Here is a 15870-nt window from a genome sequence, read left to right as displayed (position 1 = left end):
GAAGAAAATAGGAATCTAGCCATCAACCCTATTCTGAATACATTTGGTAAACCCCCTAAAGTGGCGCAGTAGACAGAGGGCTTTGAGTGATCTATTTTCTGATCATTGGCTCAAAGGCCTTGATTAATCCATCCGAGGGAACAAGAATGTACCTTTTTATCTTGTGTTCATGAAGAATTGACGGCATTCTGATTTGCACTTCTTCACCTATTGAACTGCTTTATATTGGAAGGACACATCTCACACTATTCATCTGTACGTATTTAACTAGACCTAGGTTTTTTAGTTCCGAATCATTTAAATGAACAGATTAGGGATTCCTATTGATGAAGGATTGTCCATTATGATGCAAAGCAATCTACCTCTATTTTTAGACAAGGCTAGAGTTGACTTTGACTGACGGAGACATCCACTTCCATCCATTCAGGTTAGATTACAATTGATCAAGATGGAGAGGGCAACTAGACTCTGCTACTTGTTTGGAATGCTACCTGTCAATATCTAGAGGCTCTTACTCAATGAAATTGATGTCCTCATTAAATGGTTCGTATGGCACTCCACCAAGCCAGGAATGTCAATGTTCAAATTATATGCCGACATAACATCTGGTGGTGTGCATCTTTCTATATTATGAAGACCAAAGTATGTCTCAAATAGCATACTTCTGTCCAAACTCTGAAACACTAGCATGGCTGGTGATTGTAAGGAACTTTTTGACTGATTCTAGGAAAGAGAGCAAACTGTAGCACGCCATGGACTAATATCTTAATGAGAATGACAATCCAATGATACATACAATGTTCTTGGTGCGGCAATTAATGAATACAACTATTAGTATACATGACTTTCAATATTTCAAGGCACCATTATGGTGTAACTCAAGTTACCTTGTTTAGGGGGCTGGCATTTCTACTAGCCATTGTGGAAATCACATGGACTCACCATACATAGAAATATGCTAGAAGATAATCAGAGCAAAGTAATTAGGACCCTGCAATTGGACTTTTGCCAACCTGTCAGTCAGAGGTAGGTATTTTGACAATTGCAGTCATATTTGAACAACCTCCGGTTGCAGCTCTTGAAAATGCCTGGGGTGTCAACGGACAGAGCGGCGGTGCCTTCCGTCCTGAGCTGTTCCCAATCTCAATTGAGCCCCCTGCTGGGTGAAGACGTGTTGCTCATCCCTCTGCTCAGCCCTCTACTCCCGCTCATGCTCCCATCGCGGACTGCCAGCTGCCGGAACTACAGCTCCCAGGAGGCAGCGCGGTCCCCCGAGAGGAGGGGGGGAGCAGGCCCATAAGGTTTTCGGTGGGCTCCCGCGTTGTGGGACGCCCTTACCTGCAGCCTTGGGTTCTTTGTGCTGCCACGCTGCTGACATCCTGAACACCTTTTGACCTGCCTCACAGTCCTGTGCTGGGCGAAGACGTGTTGCTCATTCCTCTGCTCAGCCCTCTACTCCCGCTCACGCTCCCATCGCGGACTGCCGGCTGCCAGAAATACAGCTCCCAGGAGGAAGCACGGTCCCCTGAGAGGAGGCGGGGAGCAGGCCCATAAGGTTTTCGGCGGGCTCCCGCGGCGCGGGATGTGTGTGAGCCCACCCGGGCGAAGGGCGGCCTCGTCCAAGCCCGGAAGAGGCTGGGCTGGGCCCTGTTTCTTTGCTTCGTGACTCCAGATCATCGGGACAATATTGGACAGAAGCTGATATTCATGGTAAAAAGACTTTATTGACTTGGGCACTGAACTTGTATTGTCAGCTGTACACGTGATAGGACTAATTACCAAAGAGATGGGAAAAAGGAGGCTAAATAAATCAAACCGGGGTCTGTCGTCATACAAGTGGAAACCAGACAATATGTCACTAATGAATTACCTAACTGGGGCGGTGGGGGCGATTGAAAAATAAATATCCAGTGTAGAAGATGCCCTGACCAAGGATATGGAAGCTCTTACTTCTGCGCAATCTAGCAGGGTTTTAAGTCTTCCCAGGGTAACGCCTCCTGGATTAAATAACATCTGTAAAACCACCAATGAGTCAAATAATGTGTGTATTCTTATAGGAGGAGATGAGATCTCGTCAGACAATCAAGATGTTGCTATTTTTCCACCACCTAAGAGAACCTGTACTAAGAAAAAAAGTTCCTCCGATTTGCCCCTGGTCCACATAAACCCTGCATCTCCCATAAAATACTGCCCCTGTATTAATATCAGAGCCAAGTAATGTAACAACAGGGACAAATAAAGTAAAAAAAACGGGCAAATCAAGCAAAAAACCATAAAGGCAACTCTAAAGGTCATTATAATAATTTCTCTTCTGAAATTAAGTGCCTTTTTACTGAATTAGCCTTTACTATAAAGGCATTTATTGGCCCATTGGAGGATAGAATAAATCAGTTAGAATCAGGACAAGCCTCTATTATGAATAAACTAACTGAATTAGTATCCAGATTGCCTATGCTCAGTGGAAACAAGGGTGGTAAAAAAATTTGCAGGCAGATTTCCTGTTCTCAGACCAAGGGAGGTAGCAATCTCAGTAATTTGTCAAAAACTACTAGAGAGGGTATTCCATTAAGGGGTTCAGGGCTAATCAGCCAAGAAATAATAGGGGGGTAGGATGTGTTGATAAAGAAAAAAAGGGGATGTTACCATCTACTAATGCCCATTTACAGCAGAGGCCATTAAGGTCTACTTCCCAAAGGGCCTCTTCAGAACTCATTACCTTAAATCTTCCACCTGCCAGGGCCCCCTATACTATTGTCTTAGCAAATGTCCCGCCGATGAATGAGCATGATAAGGAATCCTGGGCTATGTTGCGGAACAAGACCATCTACCATTTGGGTACTAAGACTGGCCTAACAAAGGAGATTTTCAAGGCGTTTAAGATGGTGAGACGCGTCTCATGGGTTGGCTTGGATAGGAAGGCCCTAGCGGGGGACTGCGTAGTTTTGACCTTGAGTTCACCAGCCCTGGTCCGTGAAGGTTTTAACCGCTCGGGGACTGATGAACTGAGAGTGGATGGAATAAAGGTTCTCCCCCTGGGCTTCTTTTACCGCCCTTGTATGACAGGAAGGCTAAATTACTTTTTGGGATATCCCCACCCTGTCAACAACCCGATTTACAATGTAGCGGTAAAAAACAGGTTTGACTCATTACAATACCTTGAGGATGTGGATTGACATCATGGCATTTACCCCAACATGGGTAGCCCAGGAATAGAAGAGAAGACGTCCTGCATACAGTCAAAACATAGAGCTCATCTAGAACATCAGAGCAAGGTTAATTTTCCATTAACAGCAATTTTAGTGACCCCTAATCTCCCCGTTCTTAATGTCTACCCAGAACCCCAGAGCAACAATGATCCATCCCTTATTGTAACTCTAGCAACTATCCCGGCCGAATCGGCCATTCATGGAATTGGGGAATCCCATGATCTAGTCACTAAAGTTAAAGACCACGTGGATATTCCATCACAGGTGGGGGCTACGAGGGCTCATGCAGATAAAGTATGTGATCTAGTTTCTGGACCTGCACCCACACTTGGGGCCGTTAGAATAGTCTTTTGGAACATTTGTGGCATTGAGTCAAAAGTCACCAATGATGTATGGGATGACTTTATCCAGAATTTTGACATATTATGCCTCCAAGAAATGTGGTTAATATATGAGAAACATCTGGATGGATGCAAAACATTTCATATTCCTGCATTGCGGTCAGTACATGGGAGACATAAATGGGGAATTTGCGTATATATATCGAATATGCTGAGGGTCCAGAACATCCAAATGCTCAAAAAGCACAGCTTATTAACAAATGGTCTCTATTTATTTGACCTCACCTGTAAAGCTGTTGGTTGTAAATTGTTATAATATTATCGACAAAGCTAAATATACGGATGTGATAAATAGCCTTATTAAAGACCTAAATGATAAAATAATCCCTAAAGGAAAAGATGTAATTCTGATTTGGCGAGGTCGATTTTAATACAAGTGTCTGTAATCTGAATGAGTGTGGTGTAGGGGAAAACAAACTAGATGAAAATGGTTCCTTCAAACATTTTGTTCATACGGATAGAGGGGAAAAATTTAATGATAATATGGCCACGTTTGATCTTGGGTTTGTTAACATGATGTGTTCTCCAACAGTCAACTTCACCCCCTACATACATAGGCCTAGGCTTTAAATCAGTGATTGATTTCATCATTATTCCAACCTGATATGCTAACCGGGTGGAAAAATTCATTATTCACCCTAATGGTCTTAGCGACCACTTGCCACTCAGTATGAACCTAGCAGTACCTGACAACAATGCTCCCACTACTGTACAGTGTTTGCCATGGTCTCAAGAAATTGTACTGGCCCGCCAAAACGGATTAAGGTGGGGGAAAAAAGATCCTATGGTGATGAATCCTGATATAATAACAAAAGCTTTAACACCAATTTTAGTATGCCTAAATGAAGAGACTTCCTATGTCAAAATTTTAAATGCCTTTAGACAGATTACTGACGTCATACAAAATTATTTGTCCACCCCTAATAAGAAGAAACAAAATAGGAGCAATGGGTGGTTCGAAAGCCAGTGTACTAAAACGTACTCCCTCCTTAAGGCCGCACTCAGTACATCAACGAGGGACGGTGAGGAAATTAGAGCCTGTAGAAAGGCCTATAACTTAGCCAGAAAAACATCTCAAAAAAGAAATAAAAGAGCAGGCATGGGATAATTTGTATGAGGCCTCTCAGCGCAGAGACTCTTATGTATTCTGGCAGTTTGTGTAAGACCCTTTTTTTGTCAAAAATGAGAGTGCGAGGGTAGAAATTGCGATTGATGAAAGTACCTGGATCAATTTCTTCTCCAAGGTTTATAGCAACGAGGCCGGTAATGTTGTAAGCCACTCTGAGAATAGGGAGGTGGAGGAAGGTCAAATAGTTCATCCACCAATCGTCATTGAGTTTACCCATGGGGAAGTGTTGCTGGCGATTAATAAGGGCAAAGAAAATAAAGTCCCAGGTCTCGATGGGATTCCAATTGATTTATTTAAATTGACTACTGATCTCTGGGCCCCACTCCTGACATGTGTTTTAGAGGCATGTTGTTCGAAGGGGTTTATAAAATCCTGCTTCGAATCAGTTATTATACCCATTTACAAAAAAAGGGAACCGGGAGAACCCCTCTAGTTATAGACCAATATCACTTTTGGACTCTCTAATGAAAATTACAGGAAGGGTGGTGCTCAATAAACTTCAAATCTGGGCCAAAGACAATTATATTCTGAGCCCAGTTCAGTATGGTTTCAGGGAGGGGATGGACACTGTAGAACAGGTTTTAAAGTTTGTGTTACTTCAAGGGAAATATACCCAAGCAAAGACTTGCCTGTACACAATATTTGTCAACCTCACGGCCGCCTTTGATTGCGTAGACCATAACAAGCTATGGGGAATCTTAGAGGGCATAAGGGTAGAACCCTCTATTGTGCAATTCTTACGACAACTGTATGCAGGAGCCACCGCAAAGGTGAGACATGGGCTACAGGGAGAATTCACCAAGTCATTCCGTGTGGAGAGGGGAGTTAGGCAGGGCTGCGTCTTGGCCCCGTTGCTCTTCTCCATATATACCAACGCTTTGGAGGAGGAACTGGGAGCCGCCAATGTAATAGACTCGCTGAGACATAATAACAAGCAGATTGTCTCCCTTCTTTACGCGGACGACGCGGTGTTAATGGCCAGAACCAAGATAGGCATACAGAGAGCACTGTCCACTTACATTGAGTTTATGGCCAGTAGGGGCCTAAAACTCAATGCAAAGAAATTGTTTGTGATGATGTGCGAGAAAGGACGAACCAAATGTAAAAACCTAGTAGTGGGTGATGTTAGAATTGAATACACTAGAAGATTCTCCTATCTAGGAATACTCCTTGAGGGTTCAGGTTCCTGGGGTCCAGCAGTTAATAGTAGGACTCTTTTGTTTAAACGATCGACCGCGGCATTAATTAATTTTGCACAAAAATTGGGAAAAAGACCTCCAGAGATACTATTAAAAATATACCTAGCAAAATGCTGAAGCATAGCAATTGATGGGCGGGTATTTGGGGTTTTCAAACTGTAACATATATACAAATTGTAGAAAACGCTTTCTTAAGGTACATTTTAGCTGTCCCCCAGAGTACATCAGTTTTTAATTGTCACACAGAACTGGGAATTGAGTTTATTACAGATCTTATTAAACTACAACCCATTTTACTCTGGCATAGAGTTTGGTCCTCATCCACATTGGACTTAAATCAAGAAATCATTAAAGACATAATGGTCTTGGATCATACCAGAAACATTCCATGGCTAAACTATGTCAGAAATGTATTAAATGATCTAAATAGACCGGAATTTTATAAAATAATAACAATCTATCACAACTCTAGTACAATAAGAGTATAGGAATCGGACTTTCAATAAAGAGAGTAAAAATCAAACAAACTAAATAAAATATGAACGTTAGTATGATACAAACATATTAGGAACATGTTAGGGGAATCAAGGAGGTTTCCAAACTTTCTGTTTAGAAGCTTTTTTGAAAGATGCCTCAATATACAACGTAACTGATGACCACAAGTCAAAACGTTTCATTGCCATACGTAAAGGGTAGACAAAAGTAGTATTTAATCTCTGATTATGGCAAACAGCATATCACTATGCTTTATATGAAATATTTTGGGAGTCTTTCCAATTAACAGTGATTTGCTGGAAAGCAATTGCTAATAATCTTGACATTGAATGTAACATTCTCCCAAATAGGAGAAACACTACCCAAAAAACATGAGTAAAGGAAAAAGAAAACTTTGTATGAAAGATGAGGTTAATTTAAGATCATACTCGTTGCCAGAAGGTACAAACAGGCAGACAAGGAAATTTGACTCCGTAGACGTCCAACACATGACTGGTGTATTTGAAAATCTTTCGTTTAAAATAGCCGGTGTTAGTAGGAGCCTATTATAAACAAAAAACAATGTTTGCATGGTATTGGCAGCCCTGGATGACTTACGTAACTTAATTCATATTTTTTTCCAAAGGGATAATGGCCAATCAGTTGCAAAGTCTTGTTCCCAAGCCTCTTCTGTTTTGGACTTTTGCCTATCTACAGCTGAATCTTGTAAATATCTGTAAATGTCGGACCCTTTAGGTCATGTTTTTAATAAGATACAGAGTCGGAGAGAGGAGTCTAGGATGACAGGGATGTCATGTGCAGTGGGAAGTTGAGTAAATACATCCATAACCGTTATCTTAAGCAAGTTGTATTTGTGAATGAAAGAGGAGGGTAAATTAAAGGAGTGGCTAAGTATGTGAAAGGGTAAAAAATCTGAATTTGAAAACAGCTGATGAATCCATATTAATCCTTTTTTGTCTCCACGTCTTCCAATAAAAAGGCTTACCCCGAATAGTTGAATTTCTATTGTTCCTGATCATCGATGCATGAAAAAAGTTTTTAGTAAGATAAATAGGGGGAGGTGCAAAGTCAAAGAGTTTAGAGGTATGTTTTATTATAGGGGTAGAGGGAGATTGTGGCTTGCATTAGAAGGAAAGGTATTCATGAAAGGAAAAGGGTAATAAAAAGAGTTTTTCAATAGAGGTCCATAAAGGGCAGTCCAAAGCAAGCAACCAAAGTGAGGCTTGACGCAATAGAAAAGCTTTCTGGTAGGTTTGAAAATCAGGATAATTGATTCCACCCTCTATCTTGGGGCATGTTAACTTAAAAATGGACATTTGAGGTTTCCTATTGCTCCACAAAAAGGAGGAAAGGATGGAGTTAACTTTTTTGAAAAGTTTAGCGTTGACCAGGATTTAAATGTTGGAAATCGTATATAGTACTATGGGTGATAGCATAATCTTTATGGTGTCGAAACGGCCCCACCAGTATAGATATAAGGGATGCCATTTAGCAGATAACTCTGAAAGATTTTGAATACATTTGTTCATTAATAGTGTTATTGTATCCAACACTGAGGAAGTAAAGTATAAACCCAGATACTTAACATGATGGGAGCTCCATGTAAATTTAGAAGCATTGAACTCTGTTTTAAAAGTGTATTTAGTCAGGGGTAAAATTGTGCACTTATCATTATTCAATTTATAATCAGAAATAAGGGAATATGACTGCACTTCTGCCAAAAAGGCAGGAATTGAGTCATCTGGTTTCGACATGAAGATAAGAATATTGTCAGCATAAGCTGCGAGTTTAATATCGACATTCGAAGTATGAAAACCATGTATGTTTGAATTTTGACGTAATATAGATAAAAAAGGTTCTAAGGCCAAACTGAATAAAAATGGAGAAAGGGGCCACCCTTGGTGTACACCTCTACCTAATTTGAAAAAGTGGGAGATCAGAACATTAGTACAGACTGCTGCACAGGGGTTGGAATTAAGGAGAGATACTAAAGTTAAAAAAATTGGGCCAAAACCAAACCATTTGAGGGTATGAAACAAGTATTTCCATGCAACTCAATCAAAAGCTTTCTCTGAATCTAAAGCTATTGCTACTAGAGAATGTTTTAGATGAGAAGATTTGGATAAAACATTGAAGAACAAGCGTGTATTATCTGTTATAACCTGTCCTTTAACAAAGTAACAAAGCCAGATTGTTATTTTCCCAGCAAAGAGGGTAAATGGGTATCCAAACTTATGGCTAGTGCTTTAGAAAAAATGTTGTAAACAATGTTAACCAGGGAGATAGGGCTGTAGGGCTGTAATTTTTAAAATATTTCGGGACTTAACCTTCCTTAGGTATGAGGCATATGTGAGCTTCCGAGAAGGAACCTGTAGAGCCGTTCGCTGAGTGGAAAAATTGAAATAGGGTGTATAATTTGGGTAGATGAAATTTAGAAAAATGAAGATAAAACTCAACAGTAAAATCATCTGGGCCTCTCTTTTTTGAGCGATTGGAGAGCTCTTAGGAGTTCTTGTTGTGTTAATTCAGTTTCTAGAGAAGATAAATCAAGTGGATCGTTATGGGGCTTTTGGATAGTTGAAAAAAACGGTGACAATAATGGATCAGATGGCTGCATTTCCGAAGTGTACAATGACTGATAAAAGAGAGAAAATTCATTTAAAATCTCGGTATCCTTGATTTTTAAAACAGAGTTATTGTCATAAACAGAATCAATATTCTAGTGTTTTTGTTGGACTTTTAGGTAATTAGCTAATATTTTCCCTTCTTGCCACAGTAGAATTTTGCGCTAGACATTAAAAGGTACAAAGAGGCATCATCAGTTGAGCTTTTGTTAAATTGTAACTTAGCTTCTATAAGAGCTGTTAGATTTTCTTGTGATTGTGAAGTATAATAAGAGTGCTCCAGTTTCTTAATGTCATGGAGGAGATCTTTAGTGAGTTTACGCAAATTTTTCTGTTTCCTTGGAACGAAATTAATGATGAAGTCTCTAGCGGAAGCCTTAAAAGCATCCCAAATGGTAGAGAAAGATAAGGACTCATCCTGATTTTTGCAAAAAAGACGGCAAATGAGGTAGTGAATTTTGGGACTAAGAGAAGAGAGTTATTAAATCTCCATCTTTTTGGAGCATTGATCTTGGGTTTTATGTCTAGGCCGATTGAGACAGGAGCATGGTCGGATTAAATATTAGGGACAATTTCAGCATGCAAAAGGGATTGTGATATGTTGTGGGAGATTGAGTTTGATGGACTGGGGAATAAAAAGTATATTCTATTGTAACTGGGATGCATAGGCGCCAAGCATCTATGAGTTTATTTTGTGCAATAGTATGAACACAGGATTTATGAGGTCTATTGGGAACAAAAGATGTTTTGGTGTTCCTGTCTATAAAAGGATCTAACACTTGATTGCAATCACCTGCAAAAATAAAATTATCCTCAATGAATTTAGAAATGTGTTTAGCTAAAGTAGGCCAAAAGGAGGCGTACCCTCCAGTAGGAGCATAGACATTAAGAAAAAAAACTAGAAAAACTTTCAATAACAATTTAACAATTACCCATCTGCCCTCCGTGTCTGTATTTTGTGAAATAACCGTAACTGGGAGGGATTTACAACATAATATCCTAACTCCATTTCTTTTGCCATATCCCTGAGAGTAGAAAATTTCCCCTACCCATCCTTTTTTGATTTCAAGGATTCAGCCTCCGTAAGATGTGTTTCTTGAATAAAAGTGACATCAGCACTCAATTTAGCAAGATGAGTTAAAACTCTCTGTCTATTAATGGGAAAATTGAATCCCCTCATATTCCAAGAAATTAGTTTTAATGACATGGAAATGCAACTAGGAAATGACACAAAAAACCATAGCAAAAGTCAGATTCAACACAGTCAAGTATAAAAATACAAAAGGAGAAAAAAGAGAGGTAAATAGATAGGTAAGACCCAAGCCAGAAAATATCAGGAAGAGCAAATAGCTGATGCCAGAAATAGGACTTGGGTGAAGCATTGAAAAAGTAGACAAAGTAAGCAAACAAGTAGTAAGAAAATATTGATAAAACAGAAAATAGAGATATGTTAACAGAGAGAGTTGTTAAGATAAGAGTAAAGGCAAAGATAAAGAGAGAACAGAAATCCAGAAATGTAACAAAAGATGAGAATTGCAAAATGAAACAAAAAAACAAAGACAAAACAAACGACATATCTACGCTAAGGGAACAAGAAGGTAAGGGTGGGTGGAATCACATGAAGCAGATGAAATGCCCAGTGAGAACTGGACCGGACCGGGAAGGGAACACGCCAAAACATAGACGTAACTGTGGAATCAAAAGAGAGACAAGATGTAAGAATTATCTGTAGCTTATATGTTAAGGCCTAAATATGAAAGAGGTAAAAACGTATAACATTAAATGCATTATCAGAGAAATACTAAAACGCACAACCAGTAAGAAGATATAACAACACAATTCCTGTATTCAACAAGAAGATGACAGGTCAAATAAGAAACTTAGGTCAGTAAACTAACATGTGAGTAAGGTGGTCTAAAAGAGACCATGGAATCCGTTGGGTGCACATTGATAAAACTTTGCAGACGTACTGGATCCTCCGATGTAGTAGTTTTGTTTTCTATAAGTGACTTTAAAAAGGCAGGGATAGAAAATTCCATATCTGGCACCCATGGAGGGAAGAGTGGGTCTCATCTTGAGGAAGGCTTTACGTCTTGATAGAGTAGCTTTTGAGTAATCCTGTGCAAAAAATAAAGTAGCACCAGAGCAAGAGATTTTTTGAATTGCCTTTGCAGCTGCCAGCACTTTTAATAGATCTGTGTACTCTAAGAAGTACAAAATAACACCTCTCGGTCTCTGTGGAGATGAAGAATTAGTGGGAATACGACCCAGTCTGTGGGCGCACTGTATATTCAGTAAGGTACCTTCTGGTAGATGGAGGATCTTAGGAAGAAAAGTTTTAAAGAAAGCAATGGGGTCGGTAGTACCTTCAACTCCCTCTGCCAGATTAAATATGTGCATGGTATTACTCCTATTCTGATTTTCAAGATCCTCAACTTGTTTTTGTAATGTTGAAACTTGAGAGTGTAGGGAGGTAACGCGTTTAGAAGTATCTTAAAAAGAGGGAAACATTCTGTTCCACTGTTGTGAGTCTAGTATCCACCTGCATCCAGTTATCTGAGAGGATTTGTAGTTTGGCATTTGTTTTCTCTACGAAGGGTCTTAGGGCCCTTATTTCTTGTAGTAAATGTTCCATTGAAACTGGGGAAGCCGGTTTGGTAGGTGAAGGAGGATCTTTTTTTAAGCGTTTGACATTGGTTTTCCCTGTTGGTAACTGCGAGGGCTCCATGTCTGTGTTACACTGCTCTGTGCTAAAAACCCCCAAAATTTTCCAAATGAGACAGTTCAGAAAACAATTTTGAGTTCTTAATGAAGATACGTTTTTGTTTCGGAATAACAGAGAGATTACCTTTTGTTCTGCCCTTCAAACTGTAACAACCAAAGTCCAGAAAACGTATATAATATTTAACAGTGAGACCCTGGCAAAGAGGAAGGATGAGCCATAGTGGAAGCGAGGGCAGCGGATTGAGAAGAAACTTTCAAAGTAAATGTGAAAGAAAAAATAGTCCCAAAATTATCAGGAATCATGGAATACCAACAATGAGTTCAGACGTTGCCACAGAATGAATAATTAGATAACTGAAAGAGGCAGTACGTGGCGGATGTATGACAGTACAACGCGTACCGTTACAACACGTCCCTTTACGACGCAGTTTTCACAACGCGAGTCGTTACAACGACTTGCGTTGGGGGGGCGTTGATAGTGAATAGTTTAATTTACTATTCCAACACCAGTCTCCGTGGATAGTAGGGAATGTGTTGGATAGAAAATCAAACTATCCCCTATCCTAGAGCACCCTCCAGCGAAAGTCGTTGCAACGACTTTGGTTGTTCAAGCTGCGTCGTAACGGTACCGCGTTGTACCAGTTACGTTGTAAAGGATGTTTCCCATACGTGGCACTTCAGTTCTGTTTAAAGAGTGGAGAGGCAGAACAAATAAGAGGGTACTTTATACAAAATCAGGTAATGCTATAAAAGTAGAGCTGGTGTGCCTCTTAGTAATACTAAAGGGAATGTCTCTCATAAGTTGAAAGTTGGATATAAAATGGCATCAGCAGCCACATCTTGATTTTCGAGGAGCAATCAGGGCACTTCTGTGTGATGACTCCAGACATTCCTCATGCAAAAGAAGTCTAGTCCCTGTGGCAGATGAGTGCCAAATTCTGGACTATTTGCTTTTATTTCCTTTTTTGTGCATTTGTAATTTTTGCTGACATTATGTAAATGTGTTGCACAGTAATGATTCTGAACATCAGAATGTGTACAGATATGATTGTGGTGTTTTTGGCTGATCACGAACCTGCATTTGTTTGTATGTGTATGGCTTGCGAGATGTGGGATTGATTTTGCCTATAGAATTCAGCACCACCCTGCCCTGTGTGAAAGGACTTCTGTGTGGACATAAGTCATGATACATGCAAGACAGGCCATATTTCATGTAAACATGCCTCCACTTAACATTAAAAAAATGTGTATAATAGCCATAGGGCTTTGAAAAGCAGACTAACTCTTTGAATGGTACTACTAACAAATGTGTGTGCAATCACGTTTTTATTTTAGAAACTTCATGTTTTCCTGACACTGTTCAAGCTAACATGGTAAAGAAGGCACTCACAAAAAGGATTGGTGGTAGTGTTCCCCTAACAAAAGGGAAAACGTCCGCACATAAAAATAATACCTCTCACAGAAATAGTTCTAAACGTGAAGTACATATCATAATAAGTATTAGTACGCCTCCAATGGGTGCTATTGTGGCCTGATACACACCCACCACCAGGAGTGTCAAACAGCACAATGTGCCTAATATCAAAAAGAAAATTAGAACAGGCCACACAGCACTCCAACTAATGTCCAATTGTTGTCTGGTGTAGGAAATCCTAGATCAGTGTTCAGAATGTATCGAAATCAAGTAATGTATCTTATGCTCATCCACAATCATAAATATGTAATGTCCAATATTTTCCACAAACTCTGAATTCAGAGATCCAAGCCAAATCGTATTCTTCCAAATCTTTATTGTGTATCCATAAGCATATAAAAACTTCACAGCTCACACCGCCGACACGTGTTTCGTCTCACAGAGACTTTTTCAAGGCTGGAAGCATGAAGCAAAAGTACAATAAATCTAATATATAAAAACACCTATTTTTTACATCTTTCATATTTACACTTTAAAAAAAACATATTCTAATATCTGAACATTTAGGAAAAACCACCACCACAAACAACATTTCAAATGTCCACTGAAATTACATGAGGAACGATATTTCATTTCTCCTTAACCTGTGCATACACTTATTGCTATGAGTGTCCCCAGTTCATAACGCATAAGCATACTAGTGAATCACTTTTAACTATATATAGTCCAAACACATTAGGTACATTAAGAGTATAAGCTACAATCCTGGTGCTGGGAGAAGTACCATCTAATGTGTATAGACATAATAATACTTGTGTGGAATAAGAGGTAAGTTTAAACCATAGTAAGGGGGTTCAGTTGTCATTTTGGTTAATATAGAATACGTTTATCCTATTACCCCTTACACAATCGACACAACGTATGCACCCGTATTATTCCATCAGAAGTTCAATTGTCCCCACACATTAAAGAGACATACCAGGAATGTAAATGCGTAGAAGGATGTTTAGTTCATGGTCCGCCTTTATGAGTCGGTATATAAAGAAGGCAAACATTCCACATTTGTGGAACATACATTGTAGCCCCTGCTGTAAGAGAAGATGGGCTACCACTGATCAGTTGTAGAAGAAAGAAGGAAAAGGTAGCCTTAGCTTCTATTTAATCCATATGCTTCCACAAAGGAGTATTGTCTACACTTTTTTGTTGCAATGCAGGAGCTGAGTACAATTGACCCCTCTGTGCTATATAAAATATCATTGGTGATAAAGGTATTTAAGGTATGGGTGCAGATAGAGACACCCACTGATTGTGAGAGGAGATGCTGAAGGACTGAATTCCTACTGGTGACCCAATGACAGTGACTTGGTATAATTTAGGCATAGTAGTTCAATACATCAATACAGCCACATATGTTAAATCAGTGAAAGTTTCTACAGATATTGGTTGGGGAATAAACCAGCTGTTAGCAGTGTGTCATTAAACGTGATTGGAACATATCTAACATTGATGTTAAGCTATATATCACCTTCTGTGTCTGCTGATTTGAGGTACAAGGGCAGGACTCCATTTATCATCACATACAAATAATGTTGTATAGTTCCAAAAAATTCATAGGATCAGTGCATTTAGACAACATAAACTAATGGACTGGGGTCCAGACTAATTCCAGACACCCCCAAAGGATATCTAGCCTTTAGACCAGCTAGCTCACAATGACACCATAAGCTCCCTAACCTTACCAAGGAACAAATAGTTTCTGGCAGCTATTGAACATGACAACCATTGATTCTTCAAGGGATCGTGGAAACAGTACAGCACTTTTCGCTCAGTCAATCGTGCTCACTTAATGGCCCATTACGATGGCGGGCAGGCAAAGTCTGTCGCCACCATAACAGTAAACCGGACCTACCGCCAGAGGTGCGGCAGTCCCGCTGTGCCCATTATGATGTGACCACCACCCTGGCTGTCCCATCACTCATATTCAACACTGTGGCAGGCTGTGCTGTAAGCAGCAACTGCCACAATGTTGAATATGCATTTTGTGCATTTCGTGGTGCCTGCCACCTTGTGTATGCCAATATAGGGGAATACCATAGGTACACCCCAAGTGCAGCCTCCCCTGGGGGTCTGCAATGGGCCCCCAGAGTGAACTCAACATGCGGAGTCTCCGGAAAGGCATTCTACCACACACATCGTAATATGGATGCAAGGCAACACCACCATTTTATGGGACTTTTCCGCCCGGCAGGCAATCGTGACAATTGGCTGCGGGCGGAAAAGGGGTAGACCATCTTTCCGTCTGCCGCGGTACCCCCGCCATGCTAATGTGATGGGGGTAAATGGCCGTCTAGCAGGAAGTTATTGCGGGCGGATTCACCCGCAATCATAATAACCCCCTTAGTCTCGGAGAGATGCACAGAATAAATGATGGGGGCATTTTCAATAATCATGTATTAAACAAGAGTCATTCTAGTATAAAATATGTTTACTGCGACAATAATTAGACAGAAACAGATGTATAATATTACCAGCACTGCACCAATAGAGTAAATAAAAGGTAGAATTCTAACATGGTGAATATATGCAGGCATATAGGCACATGACAGCAATCAAGCGTACTCCTATGATGCAAACCTTACCTAAGTGTATCTTGCATGTTTGTGGATGTAAAGCCAAGA

Source organism: Lissotriton vulgaris, chromosome 3_1 (genome assembly GCF_964263255.1).
Source record: "Lissotriton vulgaris chromosome 3_1, aLisVul1.2, whole genome shotgun sequence".
NCBI lineage: Eukaryota > Metazoa > Chordata > Amphibia > Caudata > Salamandridae > Lissotriton > Lissotriton vulgaris.
This window is presented reverse-complemented; position numbering follows the sequence as displayed.